The following is a 15,629-nucleotide window of genomic DNA, read 5'->3' as shown; positions in this document are numbered from 1 at the left end:
TTTTCTGTATTTTACTTGTTTTGCCCTTTCCTCAAGACTGAAATTGAGCTACTGGAAGGTGATGTGAAGAATCTTCTATTGCTTCAGTAGAGAAGTCATTTATTATTTTGGATCCATATCCATCATTATTCAATAATTTAAAAGGCCACAGGAATCTAACACTATAAAAAAAACAAAAACAAAATAACATTATCACAAGGCGAAATCATTATTACATATAATTGCTAAAATGAGACAATCAAATGTTCAATCAAATAAAGGTCCTTAGGAGTCAAAACTCATGTCTAATTTAGACATTAATGTGTCACCACCTATAGCAACAACATAATAAGCTGGTTATAATTCTAAGAATTTTAGAAAAGCCACCTGAAGAGAGTCTGCTTTTTAAAAAATCTTCACCCGAGGATATGTTTTCAATCATTTTAGAGAGAGAGGAAGGAGAGAAAGAAACATGGATGTGAGAAACATCAATCAGTTGTCTTCCGTATGTGCCCTGATCAGGAATCAAACCCACAACCTTGTCCCAATCAAATGAATCATCTGGCCAAAGCAAGAGCTCGATTTTTTATATAATCATTAATCCAATTAGCTATCAAAGGAATTCAGAAATGCTAATTATGCCCTAGGTTTGATTTCCAGTCAGGGCACATACCCAGGCTGCAGTTCAATTCCTAGTCAAGGTGTATGAGGGAGGCAGCCGATTGATGTTTCTTTCTCATTGATGCCTGCATGTCTGTTTCTCCCTCCCCCTACTCCTCTCTTTAGGTCAATTAAAAAAAAGAAAAAAAAAGGAAATGCAAATTAAAGAGTGTTAGATTTATATATAGAACAGCTTGCTATAAATAAATGGTCGAAGAGCCATAGAACTTGCTCATTTATTACCACAGTCATCATCTATCTAATTATTCAGGCTAGTAAATACCTCCGTGGGGAAATAAAGGGAAAGAAATAAAAAAGATCATGGGGTGGGGTGTTCAATTTTATCTATAATACATTATTTCTTAAGTTGAGTGATGTGTACATGACTACCCACTTGTTCTCTACACTTTTTTAATATATTTGTAATACTTAAAGAGTAATAATAGAATAAGCACATAAGTTGGGTAAATGATTTGAATAATGTATTTTATAAGTTGAAACACATATACATGTAAACATACATATATATCAATCATCCAGAGTATATCTAGTCCTTCAGCAAAAATGGAATAGCCCTAACCGGTCTGGCTCAGTGGATAGAGCGTCGGCCTGCAGACTGAAAGTCCCAGGTTTGATTCCAGTCAAGGGCATGTGCCTTGGTTGCGGGCACATCGCCAGTAGGAGGTGTGCAGGAGGCAGCTGATCAATGTTTCTAACTCTATTCCTCTCCCTTCCTCTCTGTAAAAAATCAGTAAAATATATTTTTAAAAAATGGGATAGTCATAAAAACTGACCTTACACTAGTTGTTTCAATTAGTTCCAAAGAATGAAACACCCATGTTCTCTAATCACATTGAAAAATTAGAAAATGACTTTCTCTTGCAGTTTCCTCTCTTTGTCCTTCCTGATGAAATCCTGTCCAAAGCCATTAGGTGGGGTCAAGCAAGTTAAGGATCTGTTGGTGGCAGAGGAGGTGCTACAGAGACCCAGAGCAGGGTGTTGGGGCCTAACCAGATGTGAAGGGTGTCCATGTGGGGTGGAGAATGGAGAAATGTGTGTGTGTAAAGTAGCGGCACAGTGCAGGATGTCAGAATCCATTAGGCATCACAAGCAAGTGTCCCAATAGGAGGGCAGCCCAATGCAGAGTGGGAGCCTGAGTGGAATGAGAAGGGCATCCTGGCACAGGGATAAGGCCAAGCTAACTGAGGGCTTCTATGCAGCAAGGTGCCTTCACAGGTGTTTCAACTTGGGTGTGGTTAGAAAGGAATACTTTCAAGGGAGAATGTGATAACAGGAGGTTGGTCATATATTGGGAATTAATCAAAAAGTAAAAATATTAGGAAGCATGGGTGTCAGATTGCTTACTGTGTGAGACAGGAGGCAATGGTAAAGAAAATTTCAAAATAAATAGAACGACAAAAAACACAATAAATTTGCAATATTACAGCTAGGGCAGCACTTAATAGAAAGTAAGTTTTAAAAACACTTTTTAAGAAGACTAAAAACAGCCCAGCTGGCGTGGCTCAGTGGTTGAGCGTTGACTTATGAACTAGAAGGTCATGGATCTGAGTCCTGGTCAGGGCATATGTCAGGGTTTCAGGCTCGGTCTCCAGTGTGGTGCATGCAGGAGGCAGCCCATCAATGATTAGCTCCCATCACTGATGTTTCTATCCCTCTCTCCCTCCCTCTTCTTCTCTAAAATCAATAGAAATAGATATTAAAAAAAAAAAGACAAACAAACTGACCTAATAATCTAGATGATAGAAAGAATTGAATTCATGACCTTCTGGTGCACAGGGCACTTTTTATCATATATTATAAGGTCCTTTGGTGATGTCTTTTGGGGCTGTAACCATTTTTAAAGGCAGACTAACTGAAGTAGCTTTTGCTTAAGTACTTTAATTGTGCCTTCTAATGCACTTAACACTTGCTTCTTCAGAAAGAGTTACAAATGTTGATCTTAACTCCCAGCAGCAGGCCCAAAATTTGCTGCTTGTAGAATGTCGTTCTTTGAAACTCACACGACATCTAGCATGGATGCCTTCCAAGTAGAAAAGATTGAAAGGTTTAATAAGTTATAATAAAGCAAGGATGCAGAAAAATTGGAAACCTCTACATCATTGGTAGAAATATAAAATGGTGCAGCTGCTGTGGAAAATATTTGGTGATTCCTCACAAAGTTATAGAGCTACCATATGACCTAACATTTCCACTCCTAAGTATATATCCAAGAGAAATGAAAACATCTGTCCACACAAAAATTTTTTAAGTGAATGTTCATAGCAGCTTTAGTCACAATAGCCACAAACTAAAACAACTCATTCATATATCCATCAACTGATGAATACATAAACAAAATGTCATACATTCATACAATAGAATATTGTTCAGCTATAAAAAGGAATAAAGTTCTAATACATGCTACCACATGGATAAACCTTGAAAACATTATGCTAAGTGAAAGAAGCCAGATACACAGGATGACAAATATTACTATATGACTCCATTTATATGAAATAGACAATCCACAGCGACAGAACACAGATGAGCCATTACCAGGGACTAGGGGAAAGGAAGTCTGAATGCTTAATGCATATGAGGTTTATGTCTGGGATAATGAAAAAATTCTGGAACCAGATAGTGGCGGTGATTGCAAAACATTGTCAAGGTACTTAATGTGACCAAATGGTACAGTTTAAAATGGTTATGATGGTAAATCTTATATTATGTATATTCTGCCACAATTAAATAATTATAATAAATCTCTTGGATGTCAATAAAAATAGTCAATATTAAATGTAAGCAATGCTGTATCTACTTCATTCTTTTTCAAGTTTTATCCAAGGGCTTTTGCTTTCTCCCTGCAATATAACAAAATCACCTGTATCTAAATACTAGATCCAACCATTCATAACTATTTGACTAATTTATTTTCTTTTTCTTTATTTCAGGGAGAGGAGGGGAGGGGAGAAGGAGTGGGAGAGGGAGAGGGAGAGATAAAAACATCAATGAGAATCACCAATCTGCCACCTACTGCACACCCCCTACTGGGGATTGAGCCCCCAAACCCGGGCATGTGCCCTGACAGAATCGAATGACTTCCTGGTTCATAGGTTAAGGCTCAACCACTGAGCCACACCGGCAGGGTGATGATCAACGTTTTCAAAACCCAATATGACTTATTGGGCATTTCATATTCACGCCGGCAATCTATGAGGTACTTCACAACATGGCCTAATTTTACACCTTATAATTAAACTTATACTGCTAGTACAGATTATCCCTGACAAGTGCCTTATCTCAATCTCCTCTACCTTAATTTTCCTTTACCACTCTACCTTGTGTGTATTTTGATCTCAATCGCTCTCATTTTCTCCACAGTCCACATCTACGACTACTGGTACCTACAACCTCTATCTACTCTGGTTTTATTCAACTAACAAAAACCACACCCATCTCTCATCGAGTCTGTATTCCCTTTAGGTATTTATGCTCATTTTCCTTTAGTCTTTCTTAACAAAATTTCTATAGAGAGCAGAGTACACTTAGTGTTTTCATTTTCTCACTCCCCTATTTATTCCTCAATCCATACCAAATTACTTCCCTCCCACATATACACAGTAATTCAAGTTACCTCTATAACACCACTGGGGCTTTGGCTATAATATAGAGTACAAAAAAATAACCTATGGGAAAATAAAAAAGTACACAGTGTCTAATTTTTCATTATCTTGTAAGTGAATGTTCATAGCAGCTTTAGTCACAATAGCCACAAAGTAAAACTTTAAAATTTGGGACCACTGATGAGAAAACCAAGAGTCTGGGGACCCAGAAAGAAGTTCAGCAGAAGTGTATTTCAAGAAAGTAGGAATGATCAACTATATCAAATGCTATCAAATGATGGAAGACTGAGAACTAACCACTGGATTTAGCAGCACGTACGTTACCAGTGACTATGCTGCAAAGGGCTGCGTGAAAGCCTGATTTGAGTGGGTTCTAAGGGACTATAGACTGCAACACTCCTTTGAGTGTTGTAGAACAATGAAATAGGGTAGCAGCTAGAAGATTAAAGAAGTTTTTTCTGGTACATTGATGGGAATGACCTAGTAAAGAAGAAAAACCTGATGTAGTTGATGAAGCTGAAAACAATGCCCTTGAGTAGGTGAAGAGTGGGATCTGATATGCCAGAGATTGGCCTTCAATGGCTTTGTTATTTACAGTAATAGTAGAGGGAAGGCTGAATACCTGAGTACTACTACAATGAGAGCTTAGACCAGTGATGGCGAACCTTTTGAGCTCGGCGTGTCAGCATTTTGAAAAACCTTAACTTAACTCTGGTGCCGTATCACATATAGAAATTTTTTGATATTTGCAACCATAGTAAAACAAAGACTTATATTTTTGATATTTATTTTATATATTTAAATGCCATTTAACAAAGAAAAATCAACCAAAAAAAATGAGTTCGTGTGTCACCTCTGACACGCGTGTCGTAGGTTCGCCATCACTGGCTTAGACTGTCTATTCTGATTGCAACTATCTTCTCAATGAAGTGGAAACAAAGTCCTCACAATGGGAAGGAGCAAGTTTGAGAAGAGTTAGGGTATGAAATGAGAACTGGAGAGTGAATGAACTAAATACACTAGTTTCCCAGCACAGAAAGGGCCCACATTTGTAAGTTATCATGAATTTAAAGTAAGACCAGTTAGCATAGTTCTGTAGTTTAAATTACCTAGTCCAGTGGTCGGCAAACTCATTAGTCAACAGAGCTAAATGTCAACAGTACAACGATTGAAATTTCTTTTGAGAGCCAAATTTTTTAAACTTAAACTGTATAGGTAGGTACATTGTTATTAACTTAATTAGGGTACTCCTAAGGCTTAGGAAGAGCCACACTCAAGGGGCCAAAGAGCTGCATGCACTGTACGTGCAACTGAGTTTCAATTGCACTGTACATGCGCGCCTGCAGGTGGTATTTTGTGGAAAAGCCACACTCAAGGGTCCGCAGTTTGCCGACCACTGACCTAGTCCATCATTATGTACTCCCTGAACGCACTGGCTCTTCTCTCGAAACCTGTATCCAACTCCCAAACTCCAATCCCAATAAAACCCAAATCTTGGTTACTCTGTTCTATCACCCATGAAAGTTGACAGTGGTTGAAGAAAAACACAAAACCATGCTTTTAAACATTTGTAATCTACAACAAAACACCCTGACCAATACACTCTCAAAGGTCAGAAACTTGTGACTCACCACCCTCAATGGCTTATACTGTTTACATGTACCTGGGCCAATCCCATCTTAAAATCCCTTCTCTTAGTTTCTATGACGCTGTATCGTTAAGACTAGTTTTCAAATTTGGACTGCACCAAGCTATAAAATTTCAAAATGTTTCAGTGATACTGGTTGCCGATTTTATTTGAATAAGTAGAATGTTAGAAAAAGGACAAGTCATGTTAAAAAAAAAGAAAAACTGTCACCCTTACATTGATAATATTCAAGAAGGGCTGGGGAAGTCTTTGTCAGAGAGCAGTGTGAATGGACTGCATTATGATATCCTGATCCTCTCCCTACCCTGTGATTTCTTCTTTTCCCACGTTTTCTTTTGCTCTGTCAATATTAACAGCTACTCAAAAGCTCTGATGCAGCATTTTTTTTCTTGTTTCTCCGGAATCTCTTCACTCTCTCATTCACTTTCAAACCATCAGTTCTCACCTCTAAGTGGGTGACTTAAATTCCTGCTTCATGAAGCATTATATCATGCACATATCTATACTCAAGCATCCATCATGCATTACTTTTACTTGTTTACATATTATATCTCCCCTACAAATGGGAATCACTTGGTAGGGGTTAATAGCAAATGAGATAATCTTAGTATACACAGGATGACTGTTACGTAATAATTTAAGAGATGTTGACAATTACATCAATTAGTAGCTCCTTTATCTTCCTGTTCTTAAGAGCTCTTTGAACATTCCTTCAACTGCAGAGCCCAAAACAGTAACTCCTGCCTATTTTCAGATATTCACTTGCCCTAATATTTCCTTTCCAAATCTCATGAACTGAGAATACTACTTATGTTTAAACTAGAGACCTGTTGCATGAAGAGATTCGTGCAATAGGCCTTCCCTTCCCTTGGCTGCTGGCACCAGTTTTCCTCTGGCACCCAGGACCCAGGCCTTCACTCTGGCAGGGCTCCGGTCAGAGGACCCCCCCCATCCCCCCCACAGGCCTCCTGGCTCCACCGATCCCAGGGTCGTGAGGCCTCACGGCTCTTCTTGGCGCCGGGGCCATGAGGCCTCGCGGCTCCACTTGGCACCAGGACCGTGAGGCCTCGCTGCTCAGCTGCTTCGGGGCCCTTTGGCTTCGTTCCACTGCTTGGAGCCTACGTATGCAAATTAATCGCCATCTTTGTTGACAGCTAATTTGCATATCACCCTGACTAGCCAATGGGAAGCGTAGTGAAGGTATGGTCAATTACCCTCTTTGTCTTTTATTACATAGGATGTCTTTAACACTTTCACTTCCTCTAAAAGACTGAATAACCCAAAAAGACTCTACTCATTTCCTAACTGTCTATCAGTCCCTCCTAAGTCCTCAATAAGGAAAACACCAGGGTTACTGGTAAGCCTGTTGCTTGATTTTTATTTAAAAAAAAAACACCACTTTTTAAAATCCCCCCCCCCCGTCAAGCAAGGAGGGGAAAAGTGATGGGGGAGAGAGTGTGATGTGAGAGAGACACATTGATTGGTTGACTACTGCACACGACCAGACTGAGGGCATGGATCAGACCTGCAACCCAAGTACATGCTCTTGAGCGGAAATGGAACCTGCAACCCTCTGGTGTGCAGGCCGACACTCTAACCACTGAGCAATGCTGGCCAGAGCACATTACGTAATTTTTTTAATCCTCATATTTGATACTTCAGCACAAAAAAGTAGAAAGTCATTTTCTACTTTAGTATTTATTTTAATTTCAGAGGAGAAAAATCCTTATTTAAGAATTCATAAAGGACATGAAATGTGAGCGGGAATGAACCAAAAGGGCACACAAGACACCTTTAAGATTTTTTTCACTATAGCATTTTCCCATTAAGAAAATACTTAATATCATAGTTATCAATATTGAGAAGTGAAACCTGCTATCATATATTTAGGGTCCAATAAACAAAAAAATAATCTGTTTCTAGTACAAACTTGATGACAACAAACCTATTTGTCAAAAAATATAACTGGAAATTTTATGTATTACCCTGTCCACAAGAGATATGTATTTGATATGCAAGTGCTCTGCAATAATATAAAGCACTACAGAAAACATTACCTTGAATCACTCACAAATTTCTACTTTTAAAACCTCAGTCAAATCATGAGAGACTATTTCAAACCTATTAACCTGGCAAAAACTTCTGCAACTATCAAGTATTGATAAAGATGTAAAGCAGCCGAAACCGGTTTGGCTCAGTGGATAGAGCGTCGGCCTGCGGACTGAAGGGTCCCGGGTTCGATTCCGGTCAAGGGCATGTACCTGGGTTGCGCGCACTTCCCCAGTGGGGGGTGTGCGGGAGGCAGCTGATCGATGTTTCTCTCTCATCGATGTTTCTAACTATCTCTATCTCTCTCCTTTCTTCTCTGTAAAAAATCAATAAAATATATTAAAAAAAAAAAGATGTAAAGCAACAAGGAATTCTCATATATTGTGGGTGGAAGTGTAAACCTGTATAACCATTTTAGAAAACAGTTTGGCAAATATAAAGTTGAAGCTGTGAAACCTCTATGATCCACCAATCTTAATCATACATGAACACAACACAAGACAAAATACCCAGGCCTTTCTCCAGACAAATTTTTAAAAGTTGAGAACAACTGCTTTTAAGAATTGGGAGTAGATACAGAGCAGTCGGCTTGGGGACTGAAAGGTTCCAGGTTTGATTCTGGCAAGGGCACATGCCTGGGTTGTGGGCTCAATTCCCAGTAGGGGGAGTGCAGGAGGTAGCCAGTCAATGATTCTCCTCTCTCATCATTGATTCCTCTCTGCACACCCCCACCCCCTTTCCCTCTCTGAAATCAATGAAAAATCTATTTTCAAAAAGTTTATGCCATGGCCGGTTCAGCCTGTGGACTGAAGGGTCCCAGGTTCAATTCCGGTCAAGGGCACATGCCCAGGTTGCGGGCTCGATTCCCAGCTGGAGGCATGCAAGAGGCAGCCAATCAGTGGTTCTCTCTCATCACTGATGTTTCTATCTCTCCCCCTTCCTCTAAAATAAAAATAAGATAAAAAAAAAATTGGGATTAGATAAAAGGGAAAATTCTTTTTAAAAGATTACCTTTTAAAAAGACATTCATGGAAGTTTTTCACTTAGTTAGGAAACGACCCTATTTAAATAGAGGCAGTAACAAACAAAATCTTCTGGAAGAAGCAAATTGACAATTAAAAAAATTAGGGTCCTTGGTTGAAAGAAACCAACCGTATTTAGGTAGATTAAGCCAGAAAAGGAATTTATCCGATATAGAGAGTTCAGGGAATGAATGAGAGCCTCCTTAACTTGGCAAATATGCAGAAACCAAGTAAAGCTTAGTCAAGACCACCAACCAAGATCATACCACAGGAAGAGCCTCAGGAAACTCCACTAAAATTGCCACTGTCACCAGCCAGTGGAATGGATTCTAAACTGTCCTTGCTTCTTTGCACTTATCCAGTCCTCAGTCAAGCATATTTGAGTGGCACAGCTACCAGGGGTCCAGGACAGAAAGTGTATGTATAAGATATGTGTATGTGTGTATACATACAAGTTATAGGCACACAGCCTTTCCAATTTCCTAAGAGTCATAAAAATGCAACACTGGAAAGGGGTTAAAATGATAAACAGATAAATGGAACAACCAAGGATTGCTTTAACACCCCATGAGTATAATGTACAGCACAAGAATTATTCCAGTCTTCCCATTAGTAATAAACTTTAATGTGTATTTTCTTCTGCTTCATATTCCAAAAAACATTTCCTGAAAGTAATTTTACCAAGAAAAATTTTAAAACCTAAAATTTATAACCTTTCTCAGGTGTTTAATCTCCTTTCCAATATTTTGTCTTTCAAAGTCACAAATACTTGCTGCAACCATACTTAAACACTTATTATAGAAATGGAACTCACTGAAATCACAACAGTTCCAAATAAGAATACTAGTAATATGATACATATGTAAATTTACTATGTAATGCAATCTGACACATTAAATTCTGGCTATAAGATTTAGATAACTATGTATTTATGCAAGTATCTGAAACTAAGGGTTTAGAACCAGCAAAACTGTTTTACTAGCATCTGTCCCAAAAGTTATCAACTACACTACAAACAGGATATTTAATAGTAACTTTTATCAAATATTTGCACCTACGCTGGCCCTGAAAGGCTCCAAATTCCCTATATATGTTAGTAAATAGTCTATTTGTCACGCTAAAAAAACTATCGTTTTTATAACTGAAATTTAATAGTAGTGACTACTATATCAGAAGACATACATTTTTACTTCAAGCGTTTTCTCTTCTCAATAATAAAGTTTGCTTCCCACCCAAACATTACTTTTAAGTTAGAAGGGCAGACTCTGGATCTAGCTGGCTCTGTCATTTACTAGCTGTACAACTTTGGGCTAACAAGTTACTTCAACTTCTTTTTGCTTCAAATCCTTATTTATAATTTCAAAGTTGTTGGAAAGTTGATGATTAAATGAGTGAATATATGTAGTGCTAAAATAGTTGCCAGGATGTTTTCCCCTGGGGGAAAGAAAAGTACCTGCCAAAAGTGTGTATTCAATCAGTGTTAAGAATAAAATGTTTAATAGATGGTGAGAATAAAACAATAGGGGGAAGAGAAAATTTCAGATCAAATATGCTGAGAAAACTACTAACTAGTACCCAAAACCAGAATACAAAACCACTGCAAACCCAGCATACGTAGCTCAATTTTCATAATACAATAAATATATTCTAGAAAGAAAAAAAGGACAGGAAACAAACTATCTGAAAAGTTAATATTCAACGGGGTCAGAAGGGAATTCCCAAAAAGCACAGACTCACCTATGAAGTTAGCCTCCTGACTCCCCTTTCCCCAAAAATCAATCTCAATCTAAGCTTCTACATCTAACTACGAATTTATAGGAAATCAGGAAGATCTAGAATATGGGAAACTCTGCAAGACAAATGACCTGGTTTCTTCAACAAAGTGCAGAGAAAGAGAGAGAAGAAACATACAAATTAAGAGGCTTGAAAGAAAATCAGTCAATTACAGTGTGTAGGGCCTGGGTTCTGCTTAAAAACAAAAAACAAACAAACAAAAACTAGGAAAGTCAACAGAAACATTGAATCTAAGAAAGAAAAACAGAGCAAACAACTCCATGTGCAATGATCTGTTCCGATTTCACTCCACTGGTAAATGGATGTACATTAAAGATAATTTCAGACAATTTATATTTAACAATTATGAAGTGGTTGCTATTGTCAGGCATTGTTTTAAGAACTCTACAAATATTTTATTTGTTAACCTCAATAACCCTATGAGAAGGTACCATTTTCCCCATTTAACAGAGGAAGAAACAGGCACAGAAACCTTACCTAAAACTCTCCCCAAGTCATAAAGCGGTCGAGTGACAATGCTGAGATTCAAACTCAGACTATAAAGTTGGTACCCTTAATTACTATATCATACTGTCTACATGATGTAGTGGAAACAGCTCTTTGGAATCAGATAAAACTTCCTGAATACCCATCTCTCCTTATGTCATATCAATTATTTATTTAACTTCTCAGAACCTCTGTACACTCACTTGTAGAAGAGAAGGGCACCAGACATAGTTAAGGAATAGAGAGATTATATATTGGACTATATTATAGGCTTTAACTTATGAAACCCACAATAATGGTTCTCACTACCCTTCCCATCATACCTGCAGCGACTAATTAAAAAGTCGAGCTAATAATTCATAAACACATAGCAGAAACACTGGAATAGCTCTACCTTTTAATTAACTAGCTAAAGAGCACCCAAACCAACTTTTCAAGATACTTATAAATATAAACTTTAGGAATAGCAATAATTCAAAAAGGAATATTTTACATAAAATTTAAACTTATAATCAGCAGAAACAAGAGTTTGCAATTTAAATTTAAAGTATAGCCAAACTTAAATTTTTTTTGAAAACAAACAAAACTTATTCCACATAAATAGATCTACTGCTCAGAAAAGTGCACTAAAATTTTGTTTATGCTGGTGATTCTTTAGCCTGATGTCTGGTTAATGTAAGGCAAAATAGTTTTATCATAGAAAAGGAAGGTAGCCCTAGCTGGTTTGGCTCAGTGGATAGAGCAATGGCTTGCGGACTGCAGAGTCCTGGGTTTGATTCCAGTTAAGGGCACATGCCCAGGTTGCTGACTCGATCCCCAGTAGGCTGCATGCAGGAGGCAGTCGATCAATGATTCTCTCTCATCATTGATGTTTCTATCTCTTTCTCCCTTTCCCTTCCTCTCTGAAATAAAAACATATGTATTTAAAAAAGAAAGAAAAGGAAGGTAAATTTGAGCCCTGACCGGTTTGGCTCATAGAGCATCGGCCTGCGGACTCAAAGGTCCCAGGTTCGATTCCAGTCAAGGGCATGTACCTTGGTTGCAGGCATATACCCAGTAGGGGGGTGTGCAGGAGGCAGCTGATCAATGTTTCTCTCTCACCGATGTTTCTAACTCTCTATCCCTCTCCCTTCCTCTCTGTGAAAAAATCAATAATATATTTAAAAAAATCAACTTGAAAGACAGCTATGTTGTTAACCTATGAATATTTTTGTGTTTATTTGTTATACTACCAAGTTCTTTGGTGGCAGGAAATGTTTTAAGGTCATCTAGGTATTCCTAGCACCCAGCATGCTGATACTGGCACCATACATAGTTCACCCTCTTGCAGTACCTTCTTCTTCTTCTTCTTCTTTTAATTTATTGGAATTACATTTGTTAATTACATAGGTTTAAGGTATACAATTCTCTAATACATCATCTGCATATTGCACTGTGTTCACCACCCCAAGTTATGTGCTTCTGCATTTCTTAAAAAGAAGAATAATTGACCTGTTCTGTCTAAAAAATGAAAAATAGCCTTGTCTGGTTAGAGCATCATTCCCATACACCAAGGTTGTGGGTTTGATCCCAAGTCAGGGCACTTACAAGCATCAACCAATGAATGCACAATTACTAAGGTGAAACAACAAATGGATGTTTCTTTCTCTCTCAAAAAAAAAAAAAAAAAAGGAAAAAGAAAGCCCTAGATGTTTTGGCTCAGCACATAGAGCATGAGTCTTCAGACTGAAGGGTCCCGGGTTTGATTCCGGTCAAGGGCACATGCCAGGGTTGTGGGTTCGATCCCCAGGGGCGGGGGCGGGGGGGCGGGCATGCAGGAGGTAGCCTATCAATGATTTTCTCTCATCACTGCTGTTTGTTTCCCTTTCCCTTTCTATCTCTCTCCCCCCCGTCCCTCCCTCTTCCTCTTTGGGGGAAAAAAAAGCAACAAAAAGAATTTAAAAATAAATAAAATAAAAAATAATTTGTCCAAAAGATCAATTAAAGGCTGATTATTTGCTTCAGTAAAGGAAAATAACTATTAGAATCCTGTGAATATATCTGCCTAGTTTATTTGAAATCACCTATAGAAGTCCAATTTACATAACAATAGCAATATTTTACTACCTCTTTAGTTAAGATATACTTTTGGACAATAAACGATTAGCTGTGCTTATTGAACTATTGAAGTTTGACTATAGTCAGTTTTGTTTTGAGCAGACTTCAGCGGGAAATAAAATTCAGAATTTGATTAATAGTCATTTCTGAGGCAGTATTATTATCTATGCACCACAGAGAATTTTTTACCATCCATTTGAAAAACATATATACACACACACACCAAAATTTATCTTTTCTATGGACTACTTTTCCAGCTGATCCTTTTAAATTTTGTGTGTTCTCATCTTTCCAATAGCATAGGTTTAAATACTAGCTGGATGAGTCTCTGGGCTTTTTTTCCTCAACTAAAAAATGAATGGATAAAACAATATTTACCTCATAGGAATAATAAACTAGTAACTGTAAAGCACTTCAAAGAGGAGTCAGTTCCTGGCACATTAGAGTTATCACTGTTGTTAAGTGTATACACTTTAATCATAAAACATATGCAATCTGCTGAAGTCTGATTCAGAATTGTTTTATCTTTAACTGAGCATTTGAAAATGAATTTGTAAGCAGAAATGTGCCCCAGATCTCTTACTATTCCAAATTTATTAAAATTGTTGCATGTGCCCCCTCCTTAGCCAAGCTTTTAAACAGCCACTGATAGAGAAAACTAGTTGAAATCACTCAAAATAAAAAAGGCTTCATAGCACCCCCGCCCCAAATTTCAAGAGCTCTGATAGCATACTATCCAGTATCAATTGAAAGAATATATCACCATATACAAACCATTTGAGTACCCTGAAAAAAAAAATTACAATAAGATCGCATCTAAGTTTACGGGGTCCAGTAGGAAACGATGACAAAAAAACCAAACTGAATTGTAATTTCTATAAAGCACTTTAAATGTTTTTCTTTTTTTGTAAAACCACCAAAATAAGAACAAAAAATCCTAAAAAATAAATGTTTGTATTGAAAGAATGTAGGAAGGTAAATTGACACTGACTCTCTCGTGGGGGCGGGGGGAATGACAGCTTATTTAACTATTAATTCCAAAGTTCTCATTCACATTAGCATTTTATTATCGTTTAGACAGATTACAAGTCGAAACTCAAGCACCTTCCCAAACACCTAAGTTAACTGTTTCTGGTTTACATTCTCTGCCTTTTTGTTTTCAGTTATACTTCTGGATCTTATAGTAAAAAAAAAAAAAAAAAGCAAACAAAAACAGACAGGCTTTTGTCTAAAAGGGCACAACCACCAGGCGCTCCACGGCTCAAGTTTGTTTTCACTTGTCTTCACTCCTCTAATGAACGACCCAAGCTTAACGGCACGCAGGTTCCCTTTCGGGTTATTTCACAGAAAAGACCTCGGAAAAGCCGGCGGCCCGGACCCCAGGGCTCCGCGCCCCGAGGACACCCGTCACTGTACTCGCGAAGGGATGACACGGAGAAGCGACTCGTTACTGAACTAAAACATGACCCACCCACGGACTCCGTTTTTTTTCCGGAGCAATAAATCATATCAAAGAGCAAGTTATTTCAACAAATATGACAAACCAACCTCAGAGCACAAAGCTGGGAGATAAAATTAACACCACAGCACCATTTCAAAACCATAAGCAATGACAACACACAACCCCCGCACCCACTCTTACGTAAACTTTTAGAGTAAGCAAACTTCTTTGGCCTCACGTTTGTTTTCACCTACCGAGGCCTTTTCAAGATAAGACACCAGTTACAAGACAACCGAAAGATCAAAAGATTAAGCTGTCCCCGTAGGAGAAACAACTAAAAATGTAAGACGATTTAACGTATTTTAAGTTACCGAAGCTCAGGGCGCTTCCCCAAGCTACAGCCATTTTAGATTCAGCGTTTCTTTTGAATTTCACCGGGGATACGGGGGGGGGGGTGTGTGTGTTAGAGGTAGATTTAAAACAGAAAAAAACAAAAACAAAAAACCCCCCACAAAACATCCTCCTCATACTTCAAGATCTACCAGCTTTTTCCGAGGGTCGTGATGGTAGGTGCTCAACCAAGGAAAACACCTCGCTGCCAAGGAGAACCAGAACGGTGGGGGTTAAAGGTTTTCCCCCTCACACACACCGCATTTGACTAACACGATCGTTTCCTCCTTATTATTTTCCTTCACTGGAAAAAAGCCCTTGGCTCTCCTCTAAGAAGAAAAGGAAACCCGTAAACCAAGTCACTCCACCGCCAGGCGGAGACGCCTGGAGAGGAGCCCGAGAGCCGCAGGTGAGCGTTGCGCCCCGCAGACCCGAGTTGA

The 15,629-nt window shown here is 38.4% G+C and overlaps 1 protein-coding gene and 1 long non-coding RNA gene across 2 annotated transcripts in view; one reads left to right on the top strand and one right to left on the bottom strand.

Annotated features, from left to right (window-relative positions):
- Positions 1 to 15: 15 nt before the first annotated feature.
- The window catches only part of LOC107184022, a 17,122-nt gene continuing 1,508 nt past the window's right edge, over positions 16 to 15,629 (bottom strand). The window contains exon 2 of the long non-coding RNA XR_001514836.1: positions 16 to 161. This is a non-coding gene — a long non-coding RNA (uncharacterized LOC107184022). The remainder of the gene's footprint in view (positions 162 to 15,629) is intronic.
- Positions 15,333 to 15,629, top strand: part of TMEM69 (transmembrane protein 69) — an 8,481-nt gene continuing 8,184 nt past the window's right edge. Inside the window, exon 1 of the mRNA XM_015567517.1 lies at positions 15,333 to 15,598. The gene's annotated coding sequence lies outside the window, so the exon portion shown is untranslated. The remainder of the gene's footprint in view (positions 15,599 to 15,629) is intronic.

The sequence above is a fragment of the Myotis davidii genome, unplaced genomic scaffold, assembly GCF_000327345.1.
Source record: "Myotis davidii unplaced genomic scaffold, ASM32734v1 scaffold924, whole genome shotgun sequence".
Classification (NCBI taxonomy): domain Eukaryota; kingdom Metazoa; phylum Chordata; class Mammalia; order Chiroptera; family Vespertilionidae; genus Myotis; species Myotis davidii.
Note: the sequence above shows the minus strand (reverse complement) of the source record. Positions and strands in the feature narration are given on the sequence as shown.